At 45.9% G+C, this 17,870-nt stretch overlaps 1 long non-coding RNA gene across 1 annotated transcript; it reads right to left on the bottom strand.

Annotated features, from left to right (window-relative positions):
• Nucleotides 1-398: 398 nt before the first annotated feature.
• On the bottom strand, nucleotides 399-1,824 carry LOC123082053 (uncharacterized). The gene is made up of 2 exons (XR_006438927.1): nucleotides 1,582-1,824; nucleotides 399-1,182 (listed from the first exon to the last, which is right to left on the bottom strand). It is a non-coding gene; the product is annotated as an uncharacterized lncRNA (long non-coding RNA).
• Between the last annotated feature and the right edge of the window lie 16,046 nt (nucleotides 1,825-17,870).

Here is a 17,870-nt window from a genome sequence, read left to right as displayed (position 1 = left end):
TTTAACTTATGTCTGTACTCAGATATTGTTGCTTCCGCTGACTCGTCTATGATCAAGCTCTTGTATTCGAGCCCTTGAGGCCCCTGGCTTGTAATATGATGCTTGTATGACTTATTTTTATTTGTAGAGTTGTGTTGTGATATCTTCCCGTGAGTCCCTAATCGTGATCGTACACGTTTGCGTGTATGATTAGTGTACGGTCAAATCGGGGGCGTCACACTTGTGGAGATGGATATACCTTCTTAAAGATGTCCATGATATTCTTCTCTGATTCTCCAACATACATGTTTATCAGTTCTGGACCTTTTACGCTAAGAAAGTTTAATGAGCACTCGGTTGCTACGGCTTTCGCATGTAATGTCCAAAAATTCAAAGCAAAACATCCTAGTGAGCATGTATTATGTTGTTGTTGGATAAAACTAACTTTTGAAAAAAATAGGAATGAAATCTCAATTTGGACAAAGTATAAAACAAGAAGAAGTAATGTCTATAGAACCTCTGAACCTTTTCACAAATTAGGCGCCAGAACTAACTCCTACGTGTAGCTATGATCCAGAGCACCAGATCAATCAATCTTTGAATATGACAGTGTCTGCGATGGCCATGAGCGGGCCAAGGTAGTCAGGCGCAAACATGTGCTCATAGGTGTAGCTCAGCGATGAGCCGTAGCGACACCTCTGACGCGGCATACATGTGCGGACCGTTGTCGCGTGTGAGCATGTACCGCGTGCAGCCGGCGGGGTCAGCCATGTTGAGCATCGTCGGTAAATATTACTCCTGCAGGTAGCTAATATCGAATTTAAGAACCTGAATCCAAGAAAGGCACAACAATATAGCTCTTTCACCATGGGCACTAATAAGAAGCTACGGTTAGTGTCTCCAAGAAACAAAAACAATTCACCATAGTAAAGAATTCTCAAATCCAATGATGCATGAAGCTCGCTGCCTAGTAATGCTCATTCTCACTGAAGTTTGATGCTACCCTGAATATATCTACAACGGTGAGCACTGCACTTTGTTTGTCGGTCCTGCTGCAATCAAATTTGTCAACATCCATTACCCAGTCCGATCCATAAAGACTCTGACTTTCTCAAGGGGATTATAATTTATGGGCCAAATAGTTTCAGATTTGGGAAGAAACTCACAGTACGTGTTGCCGTCAAGCCGGTTGACTTAAAGTTCCTGCACCAAGAAACAATTATCAATTCACGATTTAACTAATCCAGACCAAAATAGATCAAATGAGCTCGCCTAATTCTGATGCACAATCCTAATCCCCTCTGCAAGTAGGCATCAACTTTCTCTGCCTACAACCGCCCGCTTCCTATGCCAACAGAACGCGCACGTCAAGCCACCCACGTCACACGCACGTCCAGCCGGCTGGAGTACAGTACGGATAACACATATGCGAGGGGGCTGAAGATCCACCCGTGGCAGAGCAAGATGAAGGTGAAATTGATCCCAAAGGAGGAAGAGCTAGCTTTCGTCAGCAACCAAGATGACTATGATGCAGAGGATGTCACGTCGGGCAGCATGGAGCTAGAGACATGGTGGAGGCGGCCGATGGCGGAGAGCAAAGACCTGTACGCGGCCGACGACCAATAGTAGAGTTGGATGCAGCCGCTGACATGATGACGCCGTACGGGGATGGCCGAATGCCAAGGGACGCCTTGCTGGCCGCCATGGTGGGCATGGCTATGGCGGAGAGTGTCGAGCTGGTGGATCTGAAGGGAGGACGGATCTAGCAGCCGCAGGGTGCTACCGACCGGATGCATCGGAGAGAGAGGAGGGGATCGAGAGATTTTTTTACGCAGCATGGGCTTCGTCCTCCGTGGGATGTGTCATAAGAAGAACGAGTATGGAAAAAAGGAAACGATTTTTTCACTTGGAGGTGGCATACATTGTAATTTCCTTCAACTACAGGGGTAATTCTAGGACAAACGGGAAGAAGCTCTTTTGTTTTATTACACGTAATAGTTATGAGTCGTCGATCTTTATGGTTAGCACAAAATCAACGGATGTAAAAAGGTGACGTATGGAGAACTATCAAAGCCTCCGTCTTTTAATATTAGGTAAAGATACGTGGTGGATTTCCATACTTCTTTGTTTGTCCAGTGAAGAAAAAAAGTCTATTATCACATCCGACCAATTAAAGACTTACTATGGGCATCGACCCGCAAACCACTCGCATGCGTTTGGACCGCGTTGTCTGGACCATGGAAGCCATCCAACGTATCGGTTCATACGACGGTCCGGAAGCGATTTCTACCGCAAACTACAGACAAGCATAGGGGTTTTGGGGGGAGTCCAGACCGCTCCTAAGCCCGCTTTTAACCGCCCGGCCCACCAAAAACCCCTCCTCCCTTCCACGCGCGCTTCATGTCCGAAACGGTCAGCACCGCTCTTGAGTGTCAGTGGCCGCATTCATGCCCGGCCAGAGCAGACACGACCGCTTACTGACGCTAGCATTGAAGCGGTGCGCCGGCCAAGAGAACACCATCTTCGCTGCTTCCCGCTGCAGATGATTGTAGCGCGTTCCTGTAAGTGCATCTAGTGCCACCCCTAGTTGGTTTTGGAGTATTGACGACAAACCTAGTTGAGGGACTAATGTGTTTATGAGAATTGCAGGATAACACAGGTAGAAGTCCCTCATTGATTCGGTTTTCCTACCAGAGATGACCCAAAATGTATGAAGACATTGAAGTCAAAGGTGGTATATGAAGATATTCACATTGAAGACTATGACAAGAGAAGACACCACACGAAGCCTATGGAGCTCGAAGACTTAGATCTTTCGTAGTTCTTTTTATTTTGTGTTGAGTCATAGGAACCACCGTACTGTTAAGTGAGGTCCAAGAGAACCAGTCAGAATGACTGAAGTGATGCCTAACCAAAAACCTATGTCTTCGAGTGAAGACTATGAGAGCGAATCTTGTCCAGAGTCGGACAAGTCAGCTTTGCTTGTAGCCCAAGTAAAGTTGTCGTGTGAGTTTGAAATCTGACCGTTGGAACACGTGTCAGTTCCTTAGTGACTCAGGGTCATTTCGGACAAATCAGGTCGGGTTGCCAAGTGGCTATAAATAGCCCACCCCCCACAACCATAAATGGTTGGCTGCTCAGATTAAGAGTACGGCTTTTGTCGTTTGAGAGCAACCCACCTCGAAGCCTTTGAGAGAGAATTCCTTGCGAGGATAAAGCCCTAACCAGCCAGAGCCAAAGAGAATTGGGCATCACTTGAGTCTTCTTGTCTGTGTGATCTGAAGACTTATTACACTTGAGGACTATGCATCCTCCAGCCGGTTAGGCGTCGCGTTCTGAGCATCCAAGAGACATTGTGGATTGCCGGTGAACGAAGTCTGTGAAGGTTTGGAAGTCTACCTTGAAGACTTACCAGAGTGATTGGGCGAGGTCTGTGTGACCTTAGCTCAAGGGGAATACGGTGAGGACTGGGTGTCCTGAGCTGCGTGTTCAGGACTGGGTGTCCGAGACTGTGTGTCCTAAGGTTTAAATACCTAGCCGCCCCAACCAGACGTACAGTTGTCACAGCAACTGGAACTGGTCCAACAAATCATTGTCTTCAACGAGTCACTGGTTTCATCTTCCCTTCCCTTTACTTACTGTTGCTCCTTGTGAAGTCATTGTATGTTTGCATTATTTTTTGTCTTCACTGAGTGACTGCATGTTCTGTATGGCTTCATAATATCTTCCTACCTGATCCTTACTACATTGCTGCTATTAAGTCATTGTGCTTTCACTTTATTGAATACTTGACTATGGCTTGCCTAGTGTAGTCTACCTTCCGCTGCATGGTAATAGGTTTATTTCTATCGTTTGTCTTCATAACTTCCACGTTTTGAAGACTTTCATAAAAATCACCTATTCACCCCCCCTCTAGTCGATATAATGCACTTTCAATTGGTATCAGAGCTAGGTGCTCCCTTGTTCTGTGTGATTCGGTTTAACCACCTGGAGTTTTAGCTATGTCGACTGCAGGGATAATTAAAGTCTCCGCTGCGTGCCCCGTCTTCGATGGAACTGAATATCCCTACTGGAAGAATAAGATGCGCATGCATCTTGAAGCCATTGATGTCGACCTATGGTATGTCGTCGAAAACGGCGTTCCCAAGGCTGGAGAAGGTGTCACCGCTGCTGATGTCAAGAAATTTGTTCAACTGGACTCTACTGCCAAGAATATCATCTGTGGTCACCTGACCAAAGGACAGTATGGCCGTGTGAGTGCTTTCAAGACATCTAAGCTGGTCTGGGACTGGCTCTCCAAGGTCAATGAAGGCATCTCAACCCAGAGAGATCAGAGAATCAGTGTCCTCGCAACCTCTTCAACCGCTTCAAGCGAAATGACAATGAGAATGTCCAGCACACATTTGACCGACTCACTGACATCACAAATGAGCTTCAAGCCATCGGCGCTACTGAGATCACCAAACATGAAGTCGTCAAGACACTACTGAGATCACTTGATAGTTCGTTTGACATCCTAGCCCTGATGATTCAAGAACGTCCTGATTTCAAGACACTTGATCCATCTAACATACTTGAGAGGCTCAATACACATGAGTTTCAACTTTCTAAGAAAAGAGATATCTACGGTCCAAACTATGGGCGAACTCGTGCCTTGAAGGCAAAAGCTGTCTCCTCATCTGAAGAAGAATCTGACAGCAGTTCTGATGATCCTGAAGACATTGGAAGGGAACTTGCTATGCTTGTGAAGAAGTTCTAAAAATTCACCAAGAAGAAAGGCTTCAGAAAGTCTTCCCGATCAAGCTCAAGGAATGATGAAGCTTCTACTCACGACTACAAGAAGAAAACATGTCACAAGTGCAAGAAACCGGGCCACTTCATCTCTGAGTGTCCACAGTGGGACAATGAGAACAAAAAGAAGAAGAAGAGCAAGGAATATGACTCTGACGACAAGAAGAAGAAGAAATACTCAAAGTCTTCGTCCAAGTCTTCATCAAAGTCTTCATCACACAAGAATAGCTCATCTGGCAAGGCACGTGTGTTTGTTGGCAAGGAAATGGATTCAGAGGAGGAGTCCGCTTTTGAGGAGGCGGAGGTGGAGTCTGAGGAGGAGTCCGATTCAGGCGTCGCAAGTCTGGCTACAGCATACATTGCCAAGTCCATCTTCAATACTGAAGACAATGGCCTGATCACCGACACCGATGCAAATGACAAGGACTACTCCGCTTCTACCTACTGCTTCATGGCACGCGGTGCCAAGGTAAACACACGCACTACTCACTATCAAACATCTAGTGACGATGACTTTGATTGTGACTCAAAACCCAGCTACAAAACACTTGCTAAAATTGCAACTGAACAACAGAAAGCTATGGAACATATTCAAAAACTGCTAGACAGAAGCGATGATCTGTTAGGTGCTGAAATGACTCGATCTGAATGCTTAATTGAAGACATAAAAAATCTTCATGTTAAGTATCAGGAACTTGAAAGTCATCATGAAACTCTCTCAACAACTCATGAGAAGCTTTCCTATGATTATCTTCAAAGGAAGCAAGATCTTGAGAAATTGAGAGCGGTTCATGAAGATCTTCAAAAGGAAAACGAGTCACTTCGCGCCAAACAGATCAGTCCCACTCAGGAAGGATTTGAACCACCATGTCTTAAATGCATTGAGCATGATAATGCTACTTTTGTTGCTGAATGTTCTACTGCTACTACTGTTGCAATATCTTCAACTGTTGATGTGGTAACTAACCCCTCTGCTGAGGATACCACTGCTATTGCTGATGAGAATGCTAGATTGAAGACATTGCTTGAAACAGGGATGTACAAAAGTCTTAAAGGGCTTCAGACACTATATGATGTCCTCAAAAAGCAGATACTGAACCGAAACCCGAGGAAAGAGGATGTTGGGTTCATAAGGAAAATGAATGCTGATGGCTCTTACTGGAAACCTGAGCAGTACCCCAAAACCATGTGGGTTGCTGCAAAGGAACCTTCAGCAGACCCATCCAATCTATCTGGCTTCACTTGTGCTAACCCCATTATCATTGATGAATCCTTTGATGCAAACTATATACTGTTTAAGAATCAGAATGGTGAAGTGTTTGCCAGGTACATTGGTACTAACTGCAGGAATGGACCGCCTATGAAGAAGATCTAGGTTCTGAAAAGGTGTCTGGAGAATCTTCCTGTGAATGTCATCATGACACCTCACGTGAAGAAGACAAACCTTAGACCAAAGGCTTCATACGGTCCAAAGGCTTCATACAGACAGAGGACTCACCTGAGTCGCACTAACGCAAATGTTTTGCAGGGAAACCATACTCAGGCATATGAATATGAGAGCGGTTCATCAAACCGCCATGTTCATAAGACCAAGAACTATTCTGCCTATTCTTATGAGTACTATTGTCCGCCTGCAAGACTGTTTGCTAGGGCTCCAAAGCCAAAATTCTCAGATGCTGCACTTAGACTTATTGCTTCTAAGCCACCCTTGAAGATGTGGGCGGTTAAGAAGGCTTAACTCTCTTTTGCAGGGAAAGGTCTCCAGCAGAAAACCAAAATCTTCTGACGCTATTGCTGGGGACCTTAAAAATCTTGTAGGGCACAAGATAAAATGCCCGAATGGCATCATTATGTACTTCATTCCTGAATCGCATGCTACTCTCCCTATTAGTCCTAATCTGGATCTAAGTTTTCATAACCCACTGGTTCGTCAAATGTTTTTGCTTCACAATTCTCTTCGTGAAGCCTATCCCCCTAACTGCACGGTAGGGTACGACACCAGCGTCTTCAAAGTCTTTAGAATGGATTATTGACAGTGGGTGTACAAATCACATGACTGGCAAAAGAAGCCTTCTTATGGACTCAACCTTACGTCCATCCGACAAGAGCCACATCACATTTGCTGACACTGGTAAAAGTAAGGTATTGGGTCTAGGTAGAGTTGCAATCTCAAAGGATCAACACATGGATAAAGTCATGCTTGTTGAATCCCTTGGCTTCAACTTAATGTCTGTCTCAATGCTTTGCGATTTGAACATGATCGTAATGTTTGGAAAATATTGTTGCCTTGTACTAATGGAATCTGACAAGTCTCTAGTGTTTAAAGGGTATCGAAAAGATGATCTGTACGTGGTAGATTTCTCAGCAGGGCCACAACTTGCAGTATGTCTTCTTGCGTAAGCTTCAGAATGCTGGCTTTGGCATCGGAGGCTTGGGCATGCTGGCATGAGGAACCTCCACACCTTTGCGAAGAAGAAGCATGTCATAGGCATCGAGGGCGTCAAGTTCAAGAAAGATCACTTATGCGGTGCCTGTGAAGCAGGGAAGATGACAAGGGCAAAGCATCCCTCGAAGACAATCATGACCACTACTCGACCCTTCAAACTGCTTCACATGGATCTTTTTGGTCCCACTCACTACTCAACTTTTACTACTACTGCTTGCCTCTATGGCTTTGTCATTGTTGATGATTACTCTAGATATACTTGGGTGCACATAATCCTTTACAAGACTGAAGTGCAGGATGTCTTCAGACGCTTCGCCAACCGAGCTATGAACAATTACGGCCCCAAGATAAAGCACATCAGAAGTGACAATGGCACTGAATTCAAGAACACTGGCCTTGATACATATCTTGATACCTTGGGCATCACACATGAATTCTCAGCTCCGTACACGCCACAGCAGAATGGCATCGTCGAACACAAGAACAGAACACTCATTGAGATGGCCAGAACGATGCTAGATGAATACAAGACCCCAAGAAAATTCTGGCCTGAAGCCATTGATACTGCATGCCATACAATCAATCGTGTTTATCTTCACAAGCTTCTAAACAAGACATCTTATGAGCTCCTTACTAGCAAGAAGCCAAATGTCAGTTACTTCAGCGCATTTGGCGCAAGGTGCTGGATCAAGGACCCACATCACACCTCAAAGTTTGCACCAAAAGCACATGAGGGTTTTATGCTTGGATATGGAAAGGATTCGCACTCCTACAGAGTCTTCAATCTCTTTCATTACAAAGTGGTTGAAACAGTGGATGTGCGGTTCGATGAGACCAATGATTCACAAAGAGAGCAACTGCCAAATGTGCTAGATGAAGTTCCATCCAGTGAATCAATCAAGCTAATGGGAACTGGAGAAATTATACCTTCTGAAGCTCATCCTGAAGAAGAACTTATCATCTCAGCACCTGATCAACATGAAGACAATGCTCAGCCTGAAGACATTCCTTCTAACAACGACAATGATCAGCAAGAGCAAAGTCTTCGCCCTGTACATCCTCGCGTTGCCAATGAAGTGCAGATTGAAAGAATAATTGATAGCATCAATGCACCCGGTCCACTCACTCGTTCAAGGGCAACTCAGCTAGCAAATTTCTGTGGGCACTTCGCATTCGTCTCAATAACAGAACCCAAGAAAGTTGAAGAAGCCTTCATGGAACCTGAATGGATTCAAGCTATGCAAGAAGAGCTTCAACAGTTTGAGCTGAATAATGTATGGGAACTAGTTAAGCGTCCTGATCCACGGAAGAATAATATAATAGGCACCAAATGGATATACCGCAACAAGCAAGATGAGCATGGTCAAGTTGTCAGAAACAAAGCTCGTCTCGTTGCTCAAGGATATACTCAAGTGGAAGGCATTGACTTCGATGAAACATTTGCTCCTGTGGCTAGACTTGAAGCCATATGCATACTGCTGGCCTATGCAAATCATCACAACATACTTCTATATCAAATGGATGTGAAGAGTGCTTTTCTCAATGGCAAGATTGAAGAAGAACTGTATGTTGCACAACCGTCTGGCTTTGAAGATCCAAAACATCCTGACATGGTATACAAGCTCAATAAGGCACTGTATGGCCTCAAACAAGCCCCTCGGGCCTGGTATGACACACTCAAATACTTCCTGAAGAGCAAAGGCTTCATACCTGGTTCCCTAGACCCCACTCTCTTCACGAAGACATATGATGGTGAACTGTTTGTGTGCCAAATATATGTGGATGACATTATCTTCTGCTGCACCAATCAGAAGTACAGTGAAGAGTTTGGATATATGATGCAAGAGCAATATCAGATGTCCATGATGGGAGAGCTGAAGTTCTTCCTCGGTCTTCAAATACGACAACAACACAACGACATCTTCATATCTCAAGAGAAGTATCTCAAAGATTGCCTGAAGAAGTTTGGTATGCAAGACTGCAAAGGCTTCACAACACCTATGCCAGCCAAACATCATCTGGGTCCCGACGACAATGGTAAAGAGTTCGATCAAAAGGTATACCGCTCCATGATTGGTTCTTTACTTTATCTATGTGCATCTAGGCCAGATATTATGCTTAGTGTTTGCATGTGTGCTCGATTTCAAGCGGCACCAAAGGAGTCACATCACTTAGATGTGAAGCGAATTCTTCGATATTTGGCTCACACCCCAACTCTAGGATTATGGTATCCAAAGGGCTCAGAGTTTGATCTGGTTGGATTCTCGGATGCTGATTATGCTGGTGACAAAGTTGATCGCAAGTCTACATCAGGCACATGTCACTTTCTGGGACGATCACTTGTATGTTGGTCTTCAAAGAAGCAGAACTGTGTATCTCTCTTCACTGCTGAATCTAAATACATTCCTGCTGGATCTTGCTGCGCTCAGCTTCTGTGGATGAAGCAAACACTCAAGGACTATGACATTCATCTGAAGCAAGTGCCACTTTACTGCGACAACAAAAGCGCCATCAAGATCGCCAACAACCCAGTTCAGCACTCGAAGACAAAGCACATTGAAATTCGTCATCACTTTCTCAGAGATCATGTTGTGAAGGAAGATATTGATATCATACACATCAACACTGAAGAGCAATTGGCAGATATCTTCACCAAGCCCTTGGATGAGAAGAGATTTTGCAAGTTACGGTGTGAGCTAAATATCCTGGAATCCTCAAATGTCCTGTGATCAGGCACACATCCTAACCCTTATGCATATTGATGACTTAGATGTGCAACACACGAAGTAAAGTATATCTTCAATCAATGAAGACATACATTCTAAGTGTGAATACATTAATGTGGAATTTGACTTTGGAGCGCCACGATAATTGTGCGCCGTGTCTGGGTCTAATACTTCCTATACGGTGGGTAATGCCACCACCAAATGTTCTATTTTGAAGTGTTTCACTCATGGCGTTACCTTGCAATGTCTTCACATTTGGTTTGGCTTCGATCTCAACATATCTTCATGATTATCTTCACTATGTTGATTATATATATATATATATATATATATATATATATTAGTGTTCTGTCCTCTACAACATTCACTTATAGCTATGTCTTCATTGTTGAATCTTTTGAACTAAGTGAATGTGATCGGACCCTAACCTCTCTATGCTTTCTATCTCAAATTCTATCTCTCCAAATCATATGCATTCTATTGAAACTGTCGAATGTCTTCTCTGCGTCCTCAGCAGAAGATACAGAGACAACCATTAAGTCCGTTTTCAATGCTCATTCCTCCACATGAAACCCGGAGAAGTAGGAACGACCACCCGACAATCAAGGCGTGCGTGGGACATGGAACAAACCCCAACATTCCGCATAATGGCCACGTGTTTCTCAGATGTGAATCGCCAGGGGCACTTGTGTAATAGCGCAGTGCCGCCCATGTACCTATAAATACACACTTCACAGTGGTCATTATCTCTTCTTCCACTCTCGCACGAACCCTAGCGCCACCGCTAGCCCTCGACGACGCCGACGATGAAGCGCTTCGCTGCCGCAATCTCTCCGACGCCGTCTTCACGCCAACCGCGGACATCGTCCTCTCCGCCGTCGCCGTAGGTGTCCTCCGTCGCCAAGTTAGGGCACGGAAGATCGAACTGCTCGGCCTCATCTTCCACTTCGTCTAGCAGTTCTTAGTGTGGTAAATAAAACTTCCTTTTTACAGCACTGTTGATCCTATGGATTTGTCACTTTCTACCACAAGCAGTTTCTATTCACACAAGTTAGATCTCTCTCATACTACATCTCATAACATGCCTAGTATATTCACTTATGCTTCACAAAGTAGTTAGATTCCTCACTTGTACTGATCTGTGGATTCATACAAATCTGGAACCAACTCCTTATCTATGAGTGAATGTCTTTGCACGATGAGGTCAATGTCTTCTAAACTAATTTATCTTCAAAATCTTCTGAGAATGCATATGACCTCTTCCCCTTCCCTTGCACCTTAATGTTGTCACAGGTACATGTCCGTGGGAGAATCCTTTGGTTCTCATAGTCTGCATTCATTTGCAGAATTCTTACAGCATCACATTAATTCTCCCGAAGCCAGTTCCTGTTGGTCCAGCAAGCGAAAACCTTTGAAGCCTTTGAACGTGTTGAAGCCTTTCAAGTTAAAGTTTATGGCTTCAGAGAAAGCAGCAAGGAAGGGTGGCAGAAAGCGTCGTGGAGAAACATCTAGAGAACTGCCAGATGAACTCTCAGAACTGTACAAGACAGATCCTGAAGAGGATTACAATCAGCGCAAGACCCAAATCCAATGGATTCGAAGATATTGGGCAGAACAATGGTTCAAATACCGATTTGTAACCCATGAATATGCTGAGAAAAACGCCATCAAGAGACCGTGGGGAGACATCCTATACAAGAATCTTCTGCCCAGGTCCAGAGATGAAGCCATTGAACAAGGCTTCTATCCCTGCATGGTCCGTGGGCCACAGCCTGCTGATGCACACCCATCATCACTACTATGGTGTCATGACGACAATCTGTTCAAGCGCAACTTCCAGTTTGCCCAGAACTCAGCGAAGCAGAACAAGAAGACTTTGGGGTTAGACTTCAACCCTGGTCCCTCGGCACCAAGGGCAGATGGCACCCTGGTCCTTTCTACAACCTTGAAGGCCTCATCACCCACATCTTAGTTCAAGGGACTGCAGTGAATGAGCCTGCAGCTGACGCTGAATCAGAAGAAGCTCCTGCAGCGCCGAAGACAAAGAAGATGAAGAAGCCTAAAGCTTCAAAGCCTGCCCCCTCACCAAAAATCTCAAGGGCGAAGCCACTGGCAACTGCACCTCCTGAAGACAGTGTGCAGTCCAAAGACTTATCTCGCATCTCCAAGCCCTAGAAAGTCAAGATGCCTCTGCCTCACACCGGACAAGAGCTAAGTGCTGCTGCCATTCTGCGCAATGACGACATTGATCTGTCAAGTGATGAAGATCTAGCAGATGACGCTCTTGAGCAACTCATCAAGAGCAAAGAAGAAGCAGAAATCTTCAATGATCTGCCTCTCTTTGATGTGACCATCATCCACAACTTCATTGACGAGTGGTTTGACACGCCAAACATCAGCTTTGAAGATCTGTAGCTACCAATTGGCCTCAGTGTCGCCTTCCAAGGCGCCATTGCTTCAGAACTCGCTATTTCCCAGCGCATTGTTGAACTGAAGCAAAAGATTGACTATGAAAAGGCTCAGTTCAAGAAGCATATGGCCAAGCTCAGCATGCAGGAAGTGAAGAACTTCAAGAGTATGATGCACGAGCTCAAGGAAGCCTTTGTAAAGAAACATGCAGAAGCTCAGGGTTCGCGTGAGCGCATGAAGACTCTGGCTGACAGATGTGTGCAAGCCTACAATGAGGCTGAGAAGCGCAAGGCCCTTGGGCGTCCTGGCATCGACCCCAGTATGGCCGCAAAGAAGAAGAAGAAGCCTGCTACGGCTGAACCTGACGCACCACGGCAGGAAGCAGTTCTGATTGTCTTCCCAACTAGACTGACTGGCTCGAAGCCAAAAAGCCGGTCAACCGCTTTAGAGCTCAAGAAGACAAGGACTGCTGAGGCTGAAGCCAGGAAGAGGAAACATTCTGAAGCCTCTCCAACTGCCCCCTCCAAGAAGAAGAGGAAGACCAAGAAAGATCAGGCTGCTCCCACAGAGCCCTTGATAGTTGAACCCATTTCTATGGTCTATCCTGAAGCTGAACGCCAACTGACTATCCATGAGCCTGCTTCCACGAAGGCTCATGAAGCTGAAGACTTTCCAGCAGCTGATCCCATCGCTGCTGAAGACATTGGTCAACATGACAATGTAGAAGATGGTGCAGTCCTTCCTCAGAACAGCGAACTCATCAGCATTGGTCGTCCACTGACGCCAATTGCACAGGATGCTTCATGGGCAGATCGCCCACAAGAGGAAGAAGACTATGAGGCCCAACCCACTCCAACTCCACAAGCGTCGCCCGCGTTGCGCAGGCTTCGCAAAGGTCCAAGGCCTCAAGTCTCTGCTGAAGACAATCCGGCTGCATCAGCCGCGAAAGATGAAGTCCCACAAGTTGCCACTCCCTGTCCCACCAAGAAGCAGTTCTCAAGGAGAATGTGCTTGTGACCGACCCTCCAGCTCGTCAAGTGGAGGATGAAAATCTTGCGGCTGCCACAACCACCAATGAAGCTAATGTGGAGCCCTCCCCAACGGAAGAAGAAGACAGCGAAGCCACTGACCCCGTCACTTCTGTTCCTGAGTCTGCTGCCGGTCCCCAGTTCGACTATCATGTTGAGCATAGGCCTCAGGTACAGAAGCCAATCCCAAGATTGCCAAGGTTCCCAGGTCCTGCATCAGCACCTGGCTCCTTCAATATCAATGGCTTCGGGGCAGACAACACATTCTTTGATAGCTCCAGGAACCCCTACTCAAGGGAAAGGATATCATCTGATCGGTTCTGGAGCTATCCTCAGCGAAGCTATTACTCATGCATTCTTTACAACCAAGGTCGCATCTTCCCACACAAGCGCCTTGACATTGAAGCCATAGCTGGTCTGCCTTGTCCGGAAGAAGCTTTGGATTGCTTCAAGGAAGTTGGACTGCTGCCGTTCGTTACTGACCAAGAGCATTGGAATGAAGAGCTGCTGCTCCAATTCTATGCCACACTTCACATCCGCGGGTATAGCAGAGATCCAAAGACTTGGGTCCTGGAGTGGATGATCGGAAATGTTCATCATGAAGCCAATGCATTTGACATCATTGAGCTCACTGGTTTGCCCACTCCTGGCGATCTCTACGAGCATGGCTGTCAGCTGCATAGTGAAGCTATTGAGAGCATCTTTAAGAGGCCAGAACCTGATATGAGTCAGATGCTCAGCATGATGAAGCCATTGCCCCAAGATGCTGCTTATCCAACAGAGTTCTTCGTTGAAGACCTTGAGTATCTGCCAAGAACCATCTATCACATCATCAGGCGAACTCTCTGTCCCATCAAAGGGCACTCTCCAAATGCCAAGCTTGAGGGTGCAATGACGACTTTGGTCTTCTATATTCTTCATGGAAAATGCTTCAATGCACAGGACTTATTCATCCGCCAACTTGCTGCATCAGGCTCTGATCTGTTTGGCTTAAAGTTCTACGCCCCATGGGTAATGCGGCTAATTAAACTTCACTCCGATATCTCATATCAGCCATCTGCTTGCAATCATAGGATTTTTCTGCCTGATGTGGATATCTCTACTGAAGCCATCTATCCTGAGCCTAAAAAGGAACCTCTAAGTCTTCAAAATGCAAAGCATCAGAGTTTCTCACAGAACATTGAAGGAGTTGAAGAAGTCACTCGGGTGTATCCTTTGGCTGGCACCACATGTGCACCACACCCTGCGTCTACCGAAGCCACTGATAGTACAACTGCTCCAAGACCCAAGAAGCGCACTCGTGTTCTCAACGATCGAGAGCTTCTTGTGGCTCTTCATCAGAAACAGGATAAGCATCATGACTGGCTGAAGCGTCAGATGAAAAGCCTCTTGGTGGAGGTTAATCGCATTCGCAATCTTGCCACCAAGAATGCTTTCATTGCCCATGAAACCTGTCGCCGCACATGGAAAGGGCTAACGATGATGTGTTCTGAAGATGATCTCCAAGAGGATGGCTTCACTGAGTGATTCAAGTTTGACTCCACACCTCCTCGAAGAGCTGTGCTGCTAGGAACTCCATCCCTTGAAGACTCTGAGTTCTCTTCATCTACTGCAACAGTGACTGCCCGAGTTATCGAGGATGAATATGATGCTACTTCACCACCACCTCCTTCAGCACGCGTCAACTCTGCTCCAAGCTCTTCAGTACTGCCAAACACCACCAACGACCCTGCTACTTCTCCTACTCCGCATGGGAACGAGTAGATGCTCTATGTCTTCAAACCTTTTTGGTCCTTACTGACAAAAGGGGGAGAAGCATATGAGGTTGATAGTCTTCAAGCGGGTCCATATGGGCGGGTGCTTTATATTTTGCTTCATGCTTACAACTCTCGTTTTGTTACATTTGGTTCTTTGAGTTGTAACACTTAAACTCGATGGTCGTCTGCTACTTATCTGCCACTTTGTTTTGCGATGATAAATTCCGCATGTGCGACGATAAATTCCGCACTTAGATCATTCTGCAGACATCCATTTTCCATTATGCATTGTCATTATCTTCATATACTTTCACATGCATAGTGGATTGTCATCATAAGTTGAAGTGGATCTCCACAAGTACAACCTGCCATGTGCATTTGCATTCCAAAAGCAAATTACTTATATGCACATCTTCAGGGGGAGCCCTTGCAACTTATGAAGACAATTCCTTATCCTTTACAATTTCACATATTATATTCCCCATTGAAAACTTCAACTAGTTTGTCATCAATCACCAAAAAGGGGGAGATTGTAAGTGCATCTAGTGCCACCCCTAGTTGGTTTTGAAGTATTGACGACAAACCTAGTTGAGGGACTAATGTGTTTATGATAATTACAGGATAACACAGGTAGAAGTCCCTCATTGATTCGGTTTTCCTACCAGAGATGACCCCTAAAAATGTATGAAGACATTGAAGTCAAAGGTGGTATATGAAGATATTCACATTGAAGACTATGACAAGAGAAGACACCACATGAAGCCTATGGAGCTCGAAGACTTAGATCTTTCGTAGTTCTTTTTCTTTTGTGTTGAGTCATAGGAACCACCGTACTATTAAGTGGGGTCCAAGAGAACCAGTCAGAATGACTGAAGTGATGCCTAACCAAAAACCTATGTCTTCGAGTGAAGACTATGAGAGCGAATCTTGTCCAGAGTCGGACAAGTCAGCTTTGCTTGTAGCCCAAGTAAAGTTGCCGTGTGAGTTTGAAATCTGACCGTTGGAACACGTGTCAGTTCCTTAGTGACCCAGGGTCATTTCGGACAAATCAGGTCGGGTTGCCAAGTGGCTATAAATAGCCCACCCCCACAACCATAAATGGTTGGCTGCTCAGATTAAGAGTACGGCTTTTGTCGTTTGAGAGCAACCCACCTCAAAGCCTTTGAGAGAGAATTCCTTGCGAGGATAAAGCCCTAACCACCCAGAGCCAAAGAGAATTAGGCATCACTTGAGTCCTCTTGTCTGTGTGATCTGAAGACTTATTACACTTGAGGACTGTGCATCCTCTAGCCGGTTAGGCGTCGCGTTCTGAGCATCCAAGAGACATTGTGGATTGCCGGTGAACAAAGTCTGTGAAGGTTTGGAAGTCTACCTTGAAGACTTACCAGAGTGATTGGGTGAGGTCTGTGTGACCTTAGCTCAAGGGGAATACGGTGAGGACTAGGTGTCCTGAGCTGCGTGTTCAGGACTGGGTGTCCGGGACTGTGTGTCCTAAGGTTTAAATACCTAGCCGTCCCAACCAGACGTGCAGTTGTCACAGCAACTGGAACTGGTCCAACAAATCATTGTCTTCAACGAGTCACTGGTTTCATCTTCCCTTCCCTTTACTTACTGTTGCTCCTTGTGAAGTCATTGTATGTTTGCACTATCTTTTGTCTTCACTGAGTGACTGCATGATCTGTATGGCTTCATAATATCTTCCTACCTGATCCTTACTACATTGCTGCTATTAAGTCATTGTGCTTTCACTTTATTGAATACTTGACTATGGCTTGCCTAGTGTAGTCTACCTTCCGCTGCATGGTAATAGGTTTATTGCTATTGTTTGTCTTCATAACTTCCACGTTTTGAAGACTTTCATAAAAATTGCCTATTCACTCCCCCTCTAGTCGATATAACGCACTTTCAGTTCCTACGACACGACAGTCATCCATCTGTCTGTCTGCCGCCCACATTGATGGCACACGGTTGCTGAGGCTTCTCCTTCGGCGCCACCTGTCCATTCCTCTGCCGCCCACCATTTCTATATAAACCACTGCCCCGGGCATAGCCGCAGTCATCCCGCCTCCGATCCCTCTGTGCACCACTCCCGCCATGGATTCCTCCCCAGCCAAAACTCTCTTAGACGGGTTGACGCCGCACCAGAAGAAGGAAATGGCTGCCATTGTTGCTGGCTGGATGGCCGATAGGTAACCGGAGGATGATGACGTCCGAGTGGAGGATGCTGCCGACGATGAGCAGGCGACAACCTCCTCCTCCACGCCACCCTCGAGGGTGAAATACACCATGACCATCAGCAAGAATCGTGCCCATTACATGGACATGATGCGGGAGGAGCAGTTCCGGGAGGCGCAGGACGATGCCACCTACAACTACTACCTCCTGCAGGAGCATCTGCAGGCAGAGGAGCAACTCGCCACTAGTAGGACGTCGCGCCGAACGCGAACATCACGGAGCAGGAGGCGCTGCTTGAGTCCTACCGCTCCGCCCGCGAGATCCACCTCAACCGCTGGCTGTACCGCCAATGGGTGCGGAGGTGGCGGCCATCGGCAAGGAGTGCGACAAGGAGGCAGGCGAGGCTCTGTTTGTAGGATCGAAAGTATGTCTAGAGGGGGGGTGATTAGACTACTTGACCAAATAAAAACTTAACCTTTTCCCAATTTTAGTTCTTGGCAGATTTTAGCTATTTTAGGACAAGTCAAGCAATCATCACACAATTCAAGCAAGCATGCAA

This window comes from Triticum aestivum, chromosome 4A (genome assembly GCF_018294505.1).
Source record: "Triticum aestivum cultivar Chinese Spring chromosome 4A, IWGSC CS RefSeq v2.1, whole genome shotgun sequence".
Lineage (NCBI taxonomy): Eukaryota > Viridiplantae > Streptophyta > Magnoliopsida > Poales > Poaceae > Triticum > Triticum aestivum.
This window is presented reverse-complemented; position numbering and strand designations above follow the sequence as displayed.